This window comes from Dreissena polymorpha, chromosome 5 (assembly GCF_020536995.1).
Source record: "Dreissena polymorpha isolate Duluth1 chromosome 5, UMN_Dpol_1.0, whole genome shotgun sequence".
NCBI classification, from domain to species: Eukaryota; Metazoa; Mollusca; class Bivalvia; order Myida; family Dreissenidae; genus Dreissena; species Dreissena polymorpha.
The window spans coordinates 115,141,982-115,160,868 of NC_068359.1; the positions used below are offsets into that span (position 1 = coordinate 115,141,982).

The following is an 18,887-nucleotide window of genomic DNA, read 5'->3' on the forward strand; positions in this document are numbered from 1 at the left end:
AGTAACGCTAACACTTCATCTAACAAAACCGATTGCCAGATAATAATTAAAGAGTAATTCACAATTATTAACACACAGTAAAATGTACATCTAATAATAATTCTTGTCACAAAATTGCACGATATGAGGGTGCTTTGGGTAGGGCGCTTAAAGGCAACCTAACGTTGATTTTGATGATACTATTCAATATATCTTTTAATATTAAAGGCATTTCATAGGGGCCTATAGATGATCGTGCAAAAGTCGATTCTCTTTATGTAGCGAAACCAATATTTTTATATCAATCATGTAAATAAACTCTTGCTCACTTGCGCTAATACTATAGTCGCTCTTCATTTTTTCCACACGAGTCAGTATCTTATAAACCTGGTGTACATATAAAATATATTAGCTAACACATATCGATTTACTTTAAGAATACTTTGAAATTATAAACCGATGTATAACTAACCTAACAACAAAACAGGAAAAACAGTATGCATCAAAACCGTGACGGTTGATAATAAAGTTAGATAAACATAGTATTGTTCCAAATGGAGAGTGAGTTGATTCATTTTGCCTAGTTCCTTATTCCTTATTCGAATACAAATAAGGAACAGTTCCTTATTCCTTATTCAAGCTTTACATATTTGATATATATTTTTTTTAACAAATATTACCAATAATTATTAAGTAAATCAAGACAAAATACCTATAAAAAGTTCACCCTGTGTATTACGATACATATTCACGTTTCTACTTTGCGATTGAACAGGAATTCTTGTTTAAAACGAACTCTCATTTTCTATTTTGAATATAAACCTCTCATTCACCAAACCTAAAACCTATCAATTTATTTTACATTAAAGTGATATAAATGCAAAACTGGTAACTTATTCTTTATTCAAGCGAATATGCAATTATCATTTTCTTTCTTTGTAAGTTAATTGAAATGAAGCAAAGTGAACTAGATATAAATGTAATTAATCGTTTATGTAGTTTTGATACTGAACATATTTACTGGTATACAACTATTATGTTCGATGTTGAATAATGAATAAGATCCTGTTTAGGTAACTTCGACGAAGGGCTGACCACTATCGTTTCAAAGGACCGCATGTGGGCTATAACGGCCCTAAAATACTAAGCCGAGGTACTGCACCGGAATATTCAGTCAAGGTACACTAGTTAACTGGACAGTTTTAAACTAGCTGTAAAGTGTGTTTTCTTCATATATTCTTTAAGTTAGAATACGCATTTTCCCGCCATCCAGCGACCTTCAACGTCGGCTAAAACGGACCGTGGGAATCTTCAAAAAAGCGATATTATTGATGGTTATCAGTGTTACGATGATCTTAGCGTACAAGTTGCGCTCTTTGTTCGTACCGAAAGCCAATATTTTGGGACAGCGTTGTTGTCAGTGTAACGTCACTGATGTCACCATTCAGGCGAGACTGTACCTTCAATGAGCCAGCCCCTAGTAGACTAGATAGTGTCATCTTATTGCCCTCATATTTTAATTTAGTGTTCAATTAAAAATCTGTGCTCAAGTTCGCTCAAATATCGTTTTTTTAATATGCTTGTTTTAATCCGAAAATGCATTTTCTCGATTGTGAAGGCGAAAGTGTATCCGTCGACCTTCAACCTTGGCATACTATTAGAGGCTGTAATTTTCAACAAAAGGTCCAAGTGTTCTTATTAATTATTCAACCGCGAAATAAGAACTTGGTTATTATTGTTAAATACTAAATCGAACTTTTGCAATAATGTTTACTATCCAATCTACATATACGATGATATACAAACACATGTAATACCTTTTGGTTGATTTCAATTTACTTTGTCAGAAAGATTATTCCAAGTTCCTTATTCGATTTGAATAAGGAATAAGGAACCAGTTCCGTATTCCTTATGTACAGAGAATACGAAACTGGGGCATCACCAAGTACTTCTTTGGCATGAAGTTTTCGTTGGTTTCTGACATGTTTTATTTTACCTTTTAACAGTATTTAATTCATCACAAGGCTATCAGTTAAACTATTTGAATCAGAGGAAGATGTAGAATGGCAGTATGAATAATACCCTGAAATTCCCGACAAAAGTTATGAGGCCGGACTGGTATTCGAACTGACAATTCATGGATTAACACTTTAAAACTCCACCAATTAATTTCTTAGCCTTTTAATATAAAATTTAATTTTATTGAACCCAGATTTAGCTTATGAATTAAATATATCTCAATGTTCGACGTGAACTTATTAATATTCTCCGATTTTTGACGATGCTGCGAAGCAGCTCGTCTAAGTTATCATACCATGAAAAAATTCTTCACGATGGCGACCTATGTAAAAGACCGAGCTCGTCCGATTGAGATAGCTCGATTTTTCTAATCGGAATACCTCGCTGATTATCTTTGATAAAGGTAAAGGAAGCTCAGCTATAAATAGGACAGCATATTCTTGGAAAATGATTTAATAATACAGTAGACTCTGCCAATACTGTAGTGCGTTCAGTTACAGCGAACGTTCGCCAATGATGGTTCGTTTGCGATTCGGTCTTATTGAAAGATAAGTTCGGCGCGAACGTTTCAAGATGGCGGCTCCCAGAAAATTGATTGCGATGTTGATGGCGGAAATCGCTAATAACACAGAAAGTACTTATCTAACAGATATTTCAAAAATAATAAAACCTATAATAATTTGATTATAATTATAAGTGGTGTGGATGCGATAGTGTTATTTTTCATTAGCGATCGAAATTTAGTGTAAGAGGTGCATTGAATCAGTTATAAAACAAAGCCCTAAAATAGCGCAATACATTACAATCTTCAAATGTAATTGTTATTTTCTTTTACATTGAATGAATTTTCGTTTCGTTTACATTTAATGAAAATATTAATAAATTTTAGCATTCAAATGGAAAAAAACACCTGCATATTTTGCGAATTGAACTGTCTTTGAATGCACATCTATATTGAAAACTTATTGTAGTGATAATGAGGGATACAAATCTGGCATTTTATTATACCATAATCTATACATTTATTTTACCCAAGTATTTTATATCCGTATTATGATCAAACGCGATTGCTTGTTTTCACGATGATGTTTCGAACACTGCAAAAACGCACGATCTTTACACGTTATAACATCGGAGTTTACATTTGCAGGTACCCGTTAAATACGATAATTGTGTAGCAGTAAATTTCTACAATATTTTAAATGTATTTCATTATAAAACACTTTAGTGTTATGTTTAAACTGGTTAATATACATACTTAATAGTTCCTGTTAATCCATTTCGGACAAATGTACGCCTATTTTTTTAAATATGTTCAAATGTTTTATTAAAGCAACTGTTAAGTGTTTGGCTTAATATGCCAAGAGATGACACGGAGGTATCATAAATTGTGTTTAATGACCAGACACATGTGGTTAAAGACCCCATACTGAGTCATACAAATATAGGTCTCTGGGTTTATGACACCCTGTTTTCTTAGTTATTGTCTGGACAGTATCCGATCATATCGAGATAATCGGTTTGTGATGAAGGGGCATTTAAACAATGGGTGGTTAAACATGCTGAAATAAGGAGTGTCAAAATTGGTGTGAACAATTAAATAAAAACATTTACATGTATCAAGAGGATTTAGTTAATCTCCAACAAGGTCAGTTTTTACGGACATATAGGTTCAAATAGTTTCTTTATGTTGATTACATAAAATCAATCAATTTGTTGTTTGTTTTCGTCCTTATTTGTGTTCATTCATTGGATTCTATTTAATCTGAAAGAATTTCAATTTCTGAGTATTTTGTTGTTCTTAAAAGGGTTTCGAATATGATTGAAATCTTATCACGATGCGGATCATCAAACGCAAACAAAAGCAGAATGGCCGCAGTGTTGACGGCCAAAATTTGAGGATGCGCAAACGCGACGTCATTATCGGAATCCCCATAACCTCATATACACTTTGTTTATTGTTCAATTCATTTTTGTACTACAAAAAAAGGAAACAATATCGAAGTTACACTGAACAAATACAACATATTTATTTGTCCGCCATCTTGGTTTCGCTAGCGAACTATAGCGAACTACCTCCCAAGAGGGTTCGCTTCGGTTCGCGAACGTTCGCGGCGAACCGAGCGTTCAGTAGCGAACGTTCGCGACCGTTCGCGAACTATAGCGAACGTTCGCTGTAACTGAACGCACTACTGGACTCTCTGAATACCGGAACTCTCCCGATTCCGAACGCTCGGGCTAGTCCCGTATTTTCTCCTTCTATTTCTTTGTTAAAAAAATATTGAATAAACCGAACTCTCTCAAAACCGGAAACCGAACGGATATCTCCGTGAATTTGGTCATTTTCAACGTAAAATACACTGAGTACACCGGACGGTCCAAATTCTCAAGATGCACGAGGCGTGAAAATTACAATACCTAGTCAGCACAGCGCGTGCGGTGTCACACATTTTGCTCGCGCAATCATCGATATTCGGATTAAACATTCCATAAAGGTGTCAAGTCGTTACCGCGCTGAAGAAGTCCGATTAAATAATGTAAAACAAACTGTGAATGTCTATAATAGACGTGCGGTAACACCAAAAAGTGATTGACTCGATCGTTCTATTAAGCTAATGATAAACAATTTAATTACAAAATTAATGCATGCCGTTGCGACGATCACTTTCTTGTGATCTTCTCGGGTAGTTTAAAAGATCTAATAGCCATGTTTTTAACGCTTAAATGGTTGTTTGTTTGTTTGTCAGATAAAACTGTGAGAAATATGACCGTTAAATATCCATCCATCTGTCTGCAAATTCATTCACTGCCTTTTCTTAATTTCAAACGTATTTTCAGCATTAATAGTCTCAAATCTACAAGTCTTCTCAAATCGTTATTCGTTAAAATTGTCTTTGAGGTTTAATTAATTCAGAGCTATTTATAGCGAAATGATTTAATTGTTAAGAGACAGTCAGCCATAAATTTTAGATATACCAATATTTTACAGATACCACAGGTACGCACAACAACATATGGTAAAAATTCTTTTAGATATGCTACCCCTCGCTGTGGTACTCCCTACCAGAAGATTTTAGAAAATGTACAAATTTTTCGCAATTTAAAACTTTAATTGGTACATGGAATTGAAAAATCTGTAGGTGCAGACGCTGAAGAATGAATGGGATTTCCACAGCAAGGGAGCATCACATCATTTAGTTTTAAGTTCATTTTCTACTATAATGTTATATAGTGTTAGTTTTGCTTAGATTTGTGTGCTGTGGATGCTTAGCATGCTCTGTATGCTTTATGTGCTTTATATACTCTGTATACCTGGTGTGCTTTGCTTGCTTTGTGTGCTATGTATGCTTGTTATCCCTTGTTTACTTTGTTTGTATGCCTTGCATATTTTGAATGCCTGCGAGATTTGTATGCTTTGTTTTGCATTTTATACCGGTATGCTTGGTACGCCTTGTATACTTTGTTTGCTTTGTATGCCTTGCATATTTTGTTAACTTGGTATGCTTTGTATTTGCTTTGCTAGCTTTGAATGCTTTGTAATTTGTGCTTTGTATTCTTTGTGTGCTTAGTATGACATTGTTTTGTATACTCTGCATGCTACGTATGCTTTAAATAGTATGTTTTGTATGCTCTGCATGATGTGTATGCTCTGTATGCCTTGCATGCCTTATGTTGCTATGTTTGCTCTGCATGCCCAGTAAACTTAACGTTCTTGTTTGTGTTTTATGTTACATGCCTTACGTTTTTACGGATATATGCTATATGAAGTAATAACGCCGTATTATAAATGCTTTATACTTGAAACAATTGCTTAAACCTACTACCTATTTAACAACATATCTAGTGGATATTTTATTCTTTTTATTAAATAATTATCTTACTTTTAAGCAGATTAATCTAAAACTTTTTTAAATATCCATATCTGATGTTATAATATCATGCTTTATATTTTATGTATATTTTTCTTTAAATTTACAGATTGATTTCAGTCTTTCAGCTTTTGTACAATTGTTATCCTTATTCTTCATGTTTTATAGTCGGTTGTACAAGCTACATAAGCTTATGTTAATCGTTTGTATTCACTCTTGCAGACTCAAAATAAATATTATCTTATCTTATCTTATTTTAGCGAACTCGAACACGATTCACTCGCCTATATGACAAATGTCACGTATATACATGTATAAAGAACCACACTCACTTTGGGATTAATCCAAACAAGTCGGTATGGAATGTGTTTGTCTATTAATCGAATAAAACACATTTTAGTTTGAAAACGTTAATTTATATCATTTATATTCAATCCATTATATGGTTATAGATCAATGAAACAACTATGCATTTTCTGTATTGTATTTGACATTTGTCGTGATTCTGTAAATAAATTGCGAATGAAAACGTGTATAATTAACGTTTAACGCGATTATGAGTGTAAAGAAAACGAATTATTTCGAACCTGCAATTTGTAAACGTTATAGCGAGTATGGTATATAAACAGCAAGACATCTATGAATCACGCTCTTATGCGTGCTTTCTCATTTTGCATATTTAATAAACTTTTCAAACAGAAATTACAGAGCCACATCAGTGCACATACTATGTTTGATAATTCATTCGTTTGTTGGATATTGTTTGCTTTTTTAAACACATATTATGTCATATCGCGGAGATTTAGTTAACCTTACCATGTGCTCATGGGCGAACTCACGTATTCAAGTGCTCTTATGACTATATGCTCATAACTACTTTCGGGAATCATCATGAAATTATTGCCGTACTTAACGAACAAACATGCCTAAGCTTATTGACTTCCAGAAAATACAATAATCAAAAGAGAAAAATTATATGTCCATGCACATGGGCATGTGAAATTACGTCCGTACACATATCATCATTATCTTAGGCAGGGAAACAACGAAATATAAAGTTTGGTATGATATACATGCGAAATTAAAGAGCATGGTGTAACAAAAGAGCATGTCATGTTTTGAATGTATCTGCTACGTAACGTAATGTTATATTCCACAAACGTTTTACTGTAACAGAACATTTTTTTTAAAGATAAGTGGTACAGAAAATACACGTCTAATATACTTTTAAAGATATTTCTTGTTACATTTGATCGAGAATGTAACCCTCCTCCCAGTTTCGCTGAATGGGTCAAGTTCCCCACGGGTACTACTTCCCCGTACCCCCAAATTTTTTTTCGTACCCAATTTTTTTCGTATCCAATTTTTTTCGTACCCAATTTTTTTTCGTACCCACATTTTTTTTGTACCCAATTTGTTTTGTACCCAATTTTTTTTTCGTAACAATTTTTTTTTTCGCAAACAAATTTGTTTTTGGCATAATTTTTGTACCGAAGATTTTCGTACCAATGTTTTTTTCGTACCCAAACTTTTCGTACCCACATACACAATTGTGCTGATGTAGATAAACTTAAATTGATGCTTTTATATCCATCCTCTTCAAAAGCATCGTCACACCAATACTGTCAGTACTTTGATTAAGAAAATTTAACGCGGTATTACCCCGAAAGCAAACAAAAATCTTGTATATATTGGATATAAATACGGATGTACTGGTTCTTGTTGCAGGATATGTCTTTAAAGATGATATAAGTAGTATGCTCTTTGTTTGATATACCGGTTCTCGACACAGCACTTCATCGCTTTGAATCCAATTTTCAATGTCTTTGCTCTTATATTCTGCTTGTCCGCCTCTTGGACGATGACGTAAAAAAGCGTGCTCAATAGTGATACCTCGACTATCTCCGATATCCCCCGCAATATAAAGATGTTTGAATAGAAACGTACAATCGCATATATGTATATCCGGCTATATTCGGGAACCAAATATTTAAGTCGTTCGGCGAACATTCGACACACTCTGTTTGCACTCTTTCTACGTCATCATCGGTGTAAAACATTTGTAATCTTATCGAGTTTATTGGGAAAATGTGGCACTTTTTTGGAGGAATTTTTGGTCAGATTATTGGGAAAAAAACGTTCCATTTTCAATTGGAAACATCCGAATATCAGCGGAAAATTTGGGATAATCACTGCAAATATGTTGAAATAATGTGTGTGCACAGTGCAAAAAAGTATTCTTGCTCTCAGGTTGTGTAGTCTCAAAAACCACTTCCGGCCCGATTTAGGCGTGTATTAAGTCCTTAATACGCATGTATCTGATTTTAGGTTATAAGGCTATTGCATAGTCAGGTTGTGTATTCAAATTATATCAATAAACGTAAAATCTTACGTCATAAAACCGAAAATAACGTCATAGTCGCAATTGTGAAGTTGTAATTTAAGTAAAACAACCTTCAGATACAAATATATCATGTTATATTGTTTTGGCCTATCTGTCATTGTATGTGTATGTCTGTGTGTCTGTGTGTCTGTCCCAAAACTTTAACCTTGGTCATAACTTTTGCAATATTGATGATAACAATTTGATATTTGGCATGCATGTGTATCTCATGCAGCTGCACATTTTGACTGGTAAAAGGTCAAGGTCATCCTTCAAGGTCAAAGGTCACATATATGGCTCCAAAGCGGCGCAGTAGGGGGCATTGTGTTTCTGATAAACACATCTCTTGTTAGAAGTGTTGTGAAGTGCGTCTGAATGGTTTACTTAATACTTGGATTTTCTAGAATCGTTTTATACATGGATACACTACTGATAATACGTTACAATTATGCAAATACTCATCGTTTGACAACAGAAAATTATGTTATAAGTATACTTTTCATGGACAAATGCGATATTTATTCGATACAAGATCTATTTTATTTAAAGATACAAATCTTATTGTTCATCGAATGTAATGAGATGACCTCTTGGAATTTTGTGTATTTGCTAAACAGGAGGCAATTCCGGGGGTCCGTGTATATACCGTCTTTTTCATTATCATTCTTCATTCGACACAACGAGACATGAAACTGAACGCATATTAGTGCCTATTTCTATTTTCAAATAACCGAAACAAAAACATAGTACAAAAACAAAATTAACTTCTTTATATCCTTTTTTGTGTTCTAATTATAAAACAGAATACGAAATGTAATTCCATCTTTAAATTTCGTTTCAATCTTCATATTACGAAAATCAATGATTAAAACTTGGTCCCGTTTACCGTTCTTGGTTTGATATTACGGTTTACAAAAAACGAAAAACGAGTGGCGCTGTTCAAAGATCTAAAAATAAATATTTGCAAAGATCTATAAATAAATATTTGTATTTATAGATCTTTGCTCTGTGCTGCTATCTTTCGGAGGAAGCTCATTCGTGGCTGTTGCACGTCCTTTTTTCCCTTACATAAGAATAAACCACTTATTTCGATGAGCTTGGCTTCTTACGTGCATTTGTTTTTGGGTGGGGGGGGGGGGGGGGTAGGAAAAAAACACGCCGTAATAGAATAAGATGTAGATATTTTCAGTTTCTTTCCAATAATATATTTTTCCAAACTGAAATGATCATAATTTGTCATCTAAATGTTTCCCAACGTACCGGTATCTTATGTCGATTCAACCGATTTGATAGGGCTATAATAAGCCTCTTATGACACTTCTTGTTCTTTGTCCTTATGCTTTGCACATTCAGTACTTATGTTACTAAAAATCTCGTTTTAATTCTATAATCAGGGGGATGTCCTTACATTTCAAGAGCTATTATACCCATTCCCCTGAGTCCCGTATTCCAATTATTATTACCCCGTAGACCCGAATGATGTTTTAAGAAGCACAATAATCGGCGGCGGCTGCCAAAAATATCCCCTATGTTTTACTTTTAACATCACCTTACATAGTAGAATGTTAAAGTTGTATTAGTACTGCAAATGTTGAAAGAAAGAACAGGACAAAAGGAGAATAAATACAAAATTGTTTGAATCTTATGAAATGGTTGAGTGCAAGGTGTCTAATATATAATTTCAAATTCGTACGATTAAGTTAAAATACATGTTAAATTTTACAACTGAACGGTGATATGTCTAGTGATTTTAGCTCTTAAGGAGTTATAACCAGACACCTTATATGAAACCGTTTTGCGCTGGAAATATTTTTATATAATATTATTAATAATATTAATCAATGTGCCAATTTAATAACTCATTAAACAACATATTTAATGTTCCGGAAAGAGCACTCAAGATTAAGTTAATGCTCACAAAATATTTACCTTCCAATGATATTATAACGCCACTAAAAATGACTGTAAACGTTACGTTTTATAAAGAAGGCGAATAGCATGCGTCACGCCTATAGAAACTACTTGCACGCGTTGAAACGTTCCGTTTTAGACCATGGTTGTCTCCTATGATGAAACTCAAATACCATTACAGAAAAGCCTGTATATCTGTAACTATACGTGTATGATTTGCCGGGTCAAGGATATATATGAGTTTCAGACCTTATTTTATTAATTAGTTCTTCAAGGTGGTGGTGACCGTGAGCAGGGAAGTGGAACGCGCCTTCAAGCAAGCGTTGGCTAGCGTGATCTGTTAATGTACATGCAATAGTCAAAATTGTATTATTTTATTCCCTTTTTACACATTCAGTTCATTAAAACAGTCATTGGAAAAGTGGTAAAAACGTACCAAAAACAAAACGTTATTCATAAAATTAAATTATTTGTAACAATGTCATAGCTGTTACTTATATGGTATTTTAAATAATGGACTTTTATTAGGCTTGATTTTTCTATGATTATAATGTAATGGTCTTGTAAAGAGTTTCAAATAATTATATACTTGTTATTGCAAATTGTCTTAATCATATATAGGAAGCACCAAAGATAATCATTCTGAAACACTTTTAAAATAACACAGTTCGTGAACCCATTGCTTAAGGCATTAAAACCTATGCGCTGAACTTTATAGAACTATTTAGTATGAAATTCATGACAAGTGTCGCACCTTATATTTGTAACTTGTTGCAAATCACTGGTTGGATGCAAGACCTGCGTGGTACGATAGTCCACCAGGACGGCACACGACGTGTCGTGACAGGGCTTCATGGGGCAATCTATGCTCTCAGGGGAATTGTTCACCATGCTTATGGAAATTATATGTTTAGCAATAATGTGGGGCTTTTTCATTTGTTAAACAGATATTAATACAATGTAGTAAAAAATTCAATTGTAATTACTTTAAGAGAAAAGCTATGCTTAAACAAGATATTTTATTGCGCCATGATTATCGAAAGGCATGTTATAAAGTTAGTCAGATCCAAAGCTTTTAAACAAAAGCAGACATGTACATTTGTATCATAATTTAATGCTACTAGATCTATTTATTTTCCCCAGTAGAGCAGCCAACAATAGTTGTCCTAAGACTCGACTATTCTTCTACCATAATTGTCTACATTTATGTATTCAAAAATAATAAGATATAAGGGAGAAAACTGCGCAAAAATATCAATCACGACTTATCTCCCCAAAACAGCGGAGCGCCCTCGTTTTCCGTATACCGTTTAGGTTACGTATGCGCAATTAATTTCCTTCTATATTACATATAAAATAGTTGAAGTTTGATATCAATTGTTACCATGATCAAGCGAATAGTCACCATATCATCATACATCATTGGAGAAATAAATGCATAATCGTTTGAAAAAAAAAATGCACGTCATTAAATTCTATACGCCGTAACTCAAAATATTCACCTTCGAAAAGGCACACCGGTTTTTACGCCTGTGGAGGCGACCATTTTGGGCTCAAATAGTATGACCTTCTTTCAAAGCCGGGAACTATCAACAGAATAAGTAGAGCACAAAAATGGCGTTTTTTTCTTATTGCTTATAAATATACCTTCAATTTGATACCAAAACGTACCATTTGCAATGCATTTTACAAATCCTATGCAGCATGCACTTAACAATATGTGCTAAGTATCAAACTGACTGCATTGTAACCCTGCAAACAGGAGTTCCGGTTTGGGGTTCTGTGACCTTTATCAATTCAAGAACGGTAAATTGAAACAGGCACGGTGTTTCATTTTTCGTATATTGATTTTTGTATAATTAAAATTGAAACGAAATATGAATAGGAGAATACGATTTGTGTTTTGTTTTGTTATTAGTAAATCGAAAAACGATACAAAGAACTCAACTTTGTTTTGGTTTTTTGTTTTTGTTCCGGTTATAAGAAAATAGTGATATGAACTAATATACGTTGATTCTTGTTCGTTGTATCGAATGCATCATGAAAATGAAAAAGACGGTATATACACGGACCTGGAAAGTGAGACTAACTTGGTATTTAATTACCATATTAAATAAGCTATTTCATTGTATTAAATATACAGGAATTGACCTGAAATATAGCAAACAATAGTTATTTTAACCTCGATTATACAATTACTTCAAAGATTAAGGCAAGTCTTTCCGTCTTAAGGATTACCGCATAAACCATTTTCGAATTGATATCATTTACACTATTTATCATTTTAATGTATATTGTTAGTTGGGAAATGTGCTTTGATTTTCAATCTTGAATAAACCATATCATTAATGTTTTTGGTTTAAATATGCTCGTGATTAAATGACAATGTGTCCCGAAAATACTGAATACATTGACAATTATACTAGATGTTCTACACAAGAATAATATACAACACAAAAGTAAGATATATTTTTGGAATAACATCTACATGCTTATTTGTACATAATGTAATTACACATATTTTAAGTGCATTATTCACTCTGCACAAGGCCAATCAAAGGAGGGGTGGCAACTCGATGAAGATTGCTAAAATCTCTCATAACAGTGTCGTTCATCTTCCTGGAGTAATTTTTTCTGCCGTCTAGTGTGATGTTACAACGTATCACTTTTAATAAATACATACATGAATCTGTTCATTACTGAGCTATATTTTCTATAAAAGATAACATCTTAGGAAAAATTAAAAGTTAATTACGGTGGTGTTCTGATTCAAACTGTCGTTGAAAGCTAATCAGTATTTCAACCAAATTAATAAACCGATCATCCATGCATTATGCCTTCATACGAAACTAAAGAAGGATTGAGCATTGTATAACATGAGTCCAGAACATTTATTAGATAACGATACATATTTTTAAATTTTTAAATTAAGAAAGAATTAAATACTTAACAAAAAAGTTAATTTGCAGATGTTTAATTGGTGGCAAACATATTAAATATATTTATATCAAAGCATAATTTGGTGTTTGTGTCAATATATACACGGAAAATATAAAGATGAAGTTATCTTTATTTTGACCAGGTTATGATAAGTGCTGCGAGAATTATTTATGTACCAAATAACTTAAGACGGCAACTAGATAATGAATGTGTCATCGTGATGTACACTTTATATAGTTGTAAAATAAACCATAATCATCGCTTCCGCATTAGTTATGACGATACAACAAAAAGATGATCTTATAATAATTTTAGTAACGATTCTTTTTTTAAACTGGTAAACTGTATTATTCTAGTCTGGTGCTCGCAACAAATAATTGAAGTCAATTTCTCTATTTAACCGATAATGAATGTATCATCGTGATGTCAACTGTATATAGTTGTAAAATAAACCATAATCATCGCTTCCGCATTAGTTATGACGATACAACAAAAAGATGATCTCATAATAATTTTAGTTACGATTATTTTATTAAAATTGGTAAACTGTATTATTCTAGTCTGGTGCTCGCAACAAATAGTTGAAGTCAATTTCTCTATTTAACCGATAATGAATGTGTCATCGTGATGTTAACTGTATATAGTTGTAAAATAAACCATAATCATCGCTTCCGCATTAGTTATGACGATACAACAAAAAGATGATCTTATTATAATTTTAGTTACTAGTATTTTTTAATTTTTATTATTCTACAAATAATTATAGTCTAGTGCTTGCAACAAATAAGTGAAGGCAAATATTGGATCGCACTTAAAGCACTTATGTTGATAAGGATGTTTTATTTACATATATGTTTGTTCATCATGAAATACCATTATCTTTAAGTATTCATATAAAGTTTTATATATGTACGCTGTATACACGCATGCATGTATGTATGTAAAGAAATAACTTAGATGTATTTAGTTTTATGACTGTATAATTGATACATACGCATGCTATGAATGTGTATAGGTTAACGTTGTCACGCACATTTACCCATACTGTGTACTCGTTTTTATCATGTTTATGTCACTAGTAAAACAATTGTATAATAATAGGATGAAACTGTGCATATTGATTAATTTGATTTTTTAATTGCAAGTACATGAAGTCATTCATACAAACTCGTGTATTCAATCTCAGATGAAATTCCACGTAAATAATTTATTTAAAATCATTTATTTAAAATGTTCCACGTAAATAATTTCATTTTGAAAAATCGGTATCAATATGTTCCTGCCACTTCTGCACATTCTTCATATCGTATGTCTTGCAGGTAAATAAGTTAATATTAGATGTGCATTTGCAATATTAGATGCAATTAAGTATTCCCCTTACCATATTGACCAGTTCATAACACTAACGTCCAACTTCTATTTTCTACCATCACAAATAAATTTTATAATACATATATAATGTTGGCTTTGAGCTTGTATAAGCTTTAATGCCGAATAAATGTTGGTGGTTGTGATCATGTTGTTTTTGTAAAATGCGAATATACACGCAGACACATTAATACGCGTAGTTTATTGTAAATGAAAATAAATAAAATACTAGCAACACCTTAAATATGCTTATTATTATGGAATACAAGATTAAAATAATGTTGAACACATATTTGCGGAAAACATCAAAACGATATGCATACGATCGAAACAATTTTATAAGTACATCAAACTGCAAGATAAAGAGTGTTTGAATTAAAATTGTATTTAATATAAAAAGTATGTATCTACAGAATAACATGCTAAATAACTTAATACGTGCAAAAATATATATAACGCATTTTAATTTACTTATGCAAATGACGAAAATGTACATACAATATTATCAATATTACAAATCAAATATAACAACAAAGAAAAAAACATACGTGCAACAATTAGTGTAATGAAAATTATCAGTCTTCAACTATAAATGTAAACCAAGAAATCAATGCCAATGACGAAACTTTACTGGTGTTATTATGCTTTAATAGCTTCGCTTAGTTTGCATTATATATATGCTATCGGATTAATATAATAAATGCAATAAATTATTATCAAGAAACTGGAAAGTTTTAGCCTATGAATTTAAACAATAAATGTTAATTATGAAATGACGACAAAGAAAACATGTTAATGCTTCAAAGGCCACGAAAGTTTTGCATGCCGGTAATTATTTAAAATTACACATGAACAATTACACAAGCGTATCAAATGATTTCCACAAATAGACATACCAAACATAAACACAAATCTGTCTGGCGAATGTTCGAACATAAATCAAGTTCACACATGTGATAACGCATGCAGTCAACTTCTGAATTATATTTCCATTATGTGTATTTTTAATCGACGTCAAAATTGATTTTGACGATTTGCCGTATTTTATAAGAATAACAATATGTCAACAATATCATAAACATATTTTGTTTTAATCATACTGCTTTATCACATATCGATTTTATAAGCTGTCATTGACATTAAGTTTAACACAAACAGTCATTTTAGGGACAAATATACATCTATGATATGTAGTATTCCCGACTGACTTTAAAATAAATGCGATGAAGTTGTGTTAAATTTTAAAGGCAAACTTTACTGTGTTTGTATCAAAACGTACTATGTGATAACCCAGAAAAAGTTATATATTTGTCATGTAATTTTATCGTAACAAAAATCAGTGTTATAGTAAAAATTTTGAAATATATATATTTATAATACAAAATAAATATCCAATAAGTGCACTTTTAATCAAAAGCGTATCTATAAAATGAAATATTCATTTATTTAGCATGCCAAATATTGGCCAAATTATATTTACACAATATATGTGTATCATATCCATTTAAGAGTGCTAAGACATGCGCATCACGTCTGCCTATAACAGTTTATAAAGCTACCAATAATAAACAATAGTATTGAAAAAAAAACATAATCATACACAAAGGTGCATAACACGTAAGGGAAATAACTTCGTAAAATTATGACACTTGTTATGTAGTCCTCGTTATATGCTATCGTGACACTATACAAGCTGGAAAAAGAAAAATGTCCATGCACATGTAAAGTTTTAAATAATAACTCTCCGCGTGTAGTTAAATCAACTATACTTGTGCTATAACAAATGTACACTTAAAGGGGCCTTTTCACAGATTTTGGAATGTTTTGAAGTTTGTCATTAAATGCTTTGTATTGCTAAATGTACACACTGGATACAAAAAGCTCCAGTAAAAAATCAAGAATAATATTAAAAAAAAGAAAAAATATGGTAACCCTCAGCAGGGCTCGAACCACTGACCCCTGGAGTCTTGGAGTAAAAAGTCTTAGACCGCTCGGCCATTTTTCCGAATACGATGTCCGATGTATGATATACTTTATATAAGCAATCCTCGTAGTTTCACAAAATATAACGACTACAACAGAACTCTCCAAATTATTAATTCGTTTCGCGTTGCAACGCTTTATAATTTTCGGGTTTTTAAATCATCAAACGATGCATATAATGGCTATTTTAGAGCATGGTAAATGTTCAGTATTGCTGTTTTCTCACAAATATCATAACTTAAACGAAAATTTGCGAATCTGAAACAATTTTTTTCAATTTTGTCAATTTACCCAAATGTGAAAAGGCCCTTTTAATTAGTATTTAAACATTGAAAACGAAATTAAGGTAGTGCACCTCTAATGATTTCCCGCGATTTCTTCGAAGGTTGAAGAGCCTACTATTAGGTGCCGTAGCCTAGTGGTTAAGGCGATAGACTAGAAATCTTTTGGGATATTCCCGCGCAGGTTCGAATCCTGCCGACGACGTATACTTTTTTGCGACGCGTTTTATTTATTTTCTAACGTAATTTGATTTAATATGGCATATAAGCTATATTTATTGTTAAATATGTTGCAATTTTTATGCACATTTTTCAATTATTAAAATTAAAACAACGTTATGGCGAAATTGGGTGATTTACTGTTGAAAATACGAACCATGCATGTTGCATTTTTATTTTTATTTCAAAAAGTAAACGGTAAATCTGTCTAGTTCTTGGTATTTTTGCTGTATATAGTGTTTCTATAAAAACTAAGTTTAAAATATGACTTAAATGATACTATTTTGAATTTTATGACACTTTGTTTTTAACCGACCCAATTTTTACTTGGCTGAAATCACTTACATTTCATGGTGCTCTTCCATAGATAAAAATTTGTAAAAAATAAATGTCTGTAAAAGAATACTTATTTCATCTTGTTTAAACTTTAAACACCTTTACAGCATCTGTACACACCAACTGCATGCCCATATTTGGAAATTTGAATGAATTATGGAACTTTTATATACCCCAGGGGTGAAAATAAACTGGACAAAAGCCGAGCGTGGGGGTGGTTTTGAAAAAATCGGTATATTTTTTTAAAAAGCATGGAAAGCCTACCTAAAAATTTGCATGTAGTTCAGTGAAATGATGCTGATTAAGAAAATAATTAATTAGATTATATTTGGATATGTGCCCATTAGAGGTGCACTACCTTAAGCGCAATAGTCATATTGAGCCTCATCTCCGCGAGTGTTGTAGTAAACCTTATCATTGGTGTGACTTATGGAAACGGGCAACTGGCGATCACATTCAATGGCGACAGGAATACTAGTCGCAGCATCTAGAGGTTCTGGAAGCTGTTCGATGTTCGAACATGTGCGATACAAATGTTCACCCTGATCAAGCGGATTTCCACTATTTGCGCCTACTGGTCGCATGTTCAAACCTTGGTAGTTACTTTCCGTCTTCTGAGGTCCATTACATTTTCGTCTTAAAATAAAAGCACAGTTATTAAATACATGCGCGACAAAATGTTTTTATGATCCGATGTTTTGTTTCTTCATATAAGCAAATGGATATATTTTATTTGATGTATATACGATGCATTCGATTCTATACGATGTGTTTTGTTTCCTGGCGAGTCACCAAAGAACACAAATGATGCAGAAGTGCTCCTCTTCCTGCATGACACTCAGATAAATTGTTGCTATGACCCAAAAAACCCTTAAAATAGTATAAGTGAGTTGAGCTTAAATGTCCCACTACAGCTAATGCTATGCATTGAAGACAGGTTTGTTGCGTAAAGTTGCAAGAAAACATCTACGTACTAAGTATGTGTTCACTTTCATAAACCTGTCAATACTTTATATGTAACATAGTTGGATATATTTTTATGTATAAAATTAATCGATAAACAAATAACATTGATACACATGTGGAATAGTGCAAGGCTAATTTTTCAAAGGACCATATATAAATTTTCACAATTTTCGTGGCACTCTAAGAACAAAAGATTTCTGTTTATATCAATGCGAGTGATGCAATCTTGATAAAATGTTTTGTTATTAAGTTTATTCAACTAGATTGGAAGATTTTCGCGATTGAACAAAGAACATTGAAAACAATAGTTCATTGTTTTTATTAAATCATTATGATGTTAAATTTGATTTCATGTGTTCATTTATTTAACTTTTAACTGCTGTGGACATTTATGGTGGTTATGGGTTCTTCAAATGCGTAAAATCTGTCTGAAGTTTCTGCTTATAATTTGGTGTTTTATTATTAACGTAGTCGATAAAAACATTAATTTCTCCGTTGATTGAGTGTCTCAAATTTCAATCTTTGCTATAGTAAGAATAGATGAGACTAGCGACTAGAAACCATAAGTACTGCTGAACCACATTTATTAAAACAAAGGGATTGGCTGCTCGTAAACAGATGTGTAAAATAAAA

At 32.4% G+C, this 18,887-nt stretch overlaps 2 protein-coding genes across 2 annotated transcripts in view; one reads left to right on the plus strand and one right to left on the minus strand.

Moving 5' to 3' along the window:
* Positions 1–18,887, plus strand: part of LOC127832678 (protein CFAP20DC-like) — a 223,417-nt gene that overhangs the window by 140,716 nt on the left and 63,814 nt on the right. The window lies entirely within an intron of this gene.
* The window catches only part of LOC127832688 (tolloid-like protein 1), a 45,520-nt gene continuing 44,286 nt past the window's right edge, over positions 17,654–18,887 (minus strand). The window contains exon 15 of the mRNA XM_052358321.1: positions 17,654–17,924. The gene's annotated coding sequence lies outside the window, so the exon portion shown is untranslated. The remainder of the gene's footprint in view (positions 17,925–18,887) is intronic.